The following is a 2,202-nucleotide window of genomic DNA, read 5'->3' on the forward strand; positions in this document are numbered from 1 at the left end:
TTTGTAAACCAGCTACGGTATGTACATGCTGCTTAAAACAAGTTGGATTGTTAATTTTTGTTTCTTTGCATGTGTATGATGTTGGTAAAGAAACAAAATGAGACGTTGAACAGAAGTCTTACAGACTGCTGCCCTTCCCACCAGGTTTTTACCATCAAACTATCAAAACTACTGTGTATGCCATGTATTTAGCGAGTCTAAATTTTCGTGAATCGGGACTTCTCTACGACTTTGCGAGTGGTTAAATTCGTGATTGTTGTGAAGTACAGTACTGATCGGAGAAATGTATACGTGCACGTCACATTCATATCTGGATCAGAGTCAATATTTCGCATGTCTTTAAATTCATGGAGAGCACCCGACTTGCGAAAAATTCGCAAAAATAAAAACCCTCGTGGAATATTTAGCGTATACAGAATCTCTCTTTACGTGATACAAACAATTTCATGCCTCTGAGAACATCATTTGTCTTGATAAGTGGAACAAAGCACAAAGCAGTGAAAGAAAAAAAATGGAGAGAATCTAGGGTAGTGTGCCGTGTCGAAAGTTTTGCCCCTCAGACCTTACTTCGTGCAATTTTTGTGAGTTTCTCTGTCCAGCTATGGGGTCAGACAGTGGGACCAAAGGTCACTTGAGGTTTGAGTATGGTACAGCAGTAGCACCCTTCTATTCAAGACTAGTTATGTTTTGTGTGTGTGTTATCTGTTTTATAAAAACGTTTCTCCTTTGCCTGTCATTCTGTTCCATTGTGACTGGAGCTAATTTGAATAAGTAAATAGAAACAAGGGGAAGTATTTTCTACTTAATTTGAGCATTACGTCTGACAAATATTGGGGCTGGTTTGTGTTGCAGCTCATGCTGGCCTGGTAAAGACACCTTAGATTGGCTCTCAGAAAGAAAATATATAAAATACTTCATAGGATTCTCCCTTTTTGCAGCACTAATGAAACTTTGCACGCTGAGTGAGAAATGTGATACCATTGCATTATTATCAATATTATTATCATTTTTATTTGTTGTTTTTTTCTTTTTGCTTTATTAAACATTCAAAATTTTCACCCATTCGTATTTGCACCCATCGCACGAGTTAAAAGACAGAAAGCACCTCGAAATATAGGAGACCTTTCATGCGCCTATTCCTTACTTCTCTCGTGTAACTAATAAGAGAGTCAGCATGGTTCTGTGTATGTACACGTATATTTAACTCAAATTCATGTTTAACCCAATGTGTAACCTTCTTGTGGTTAATGCTCACCATTTCCTGAAATATTGAATTTCAGTCTGAATAATAATGTTAGTAATAATAGAAATAGGAATGTTTGTAATGGGCCAGTATCCATCATGGATAGAGATGGTGCAGAAATAGGCGTGAAGATGAATGGTAGTATTTACCTTGTATTACCTTGTACAGTAGGGATGTTTTGTCCGATGTGGATGGAGAGTTACAGACCTCTATTTCTCAGTGAAAGTCTCTCTGTTTATACTGTAAAAGTGGACATTTTTGCGGTGTTGTAATTTTCATGTGCATTTCGTGCAACAAGAAACTAGCGCGAAAATAAAAGCACATGAATATTTTTGCTTGCCATATGTTCCAGTGGTTGATGTCTTGATTCCGCAGAATTAAAAACATGCAAAACTCATCTTACCCGGCGGAGCGCAAAAAAATTAGTCATACGAAAATATCCACTTTTACAGTAGTTGATGTGTGTTGAAGTATAAAACCATGCCTTTGCCCCCATTTTATCTGATCCTACATTGCAGCTACGGTGGATATAGAGACATGAAAGATATACTCTCTCACAAAGTGATGAATTATTTCACAGTTGACAAGAAGCTAATGTATGCAAATGAATTACATGTATGAATCACAGCTAACCAATAATGCATTAACAGGTAGGCATGCTAACTTTCAGTGGATTGAATTCAAGTGTCTCTTATGAATAGAATTTTAAGGTGGAAAAGATAGAATGTTTTGCAAAAGGACTATAGCTAGAAAAGATTACTGCGAGAGATTAACCAGCAGTGTTTTAAGCTACTGTGTTATTTCTAAATTGTTATGTGTGTGAGACATTATATTTGAGCTGGTGTAGGGTGTGTACGAGCAGCTTGCATTATCAGTCTCCTGAGTTTTTCATCGTATACTCCAACTGTATATTGGACCTTCAGCCTTGCAAACTTTCTCGAAATCGAAAAGTACACTCC

Source organism: Diadema setosum, chromosome 21, assembly GCF_964275005.1.
Source record: "Diadema setosum chromosome 21, eeDiaSeto1, whole genome shotgun sequence".
Taxonomy (NCBI): domain Eukaryota; kingdom Metazoa; phylum Echinodermata; class Echinoidea; order Diadematoida; family Diadematidae; genus Diadema; species Diadema setosum.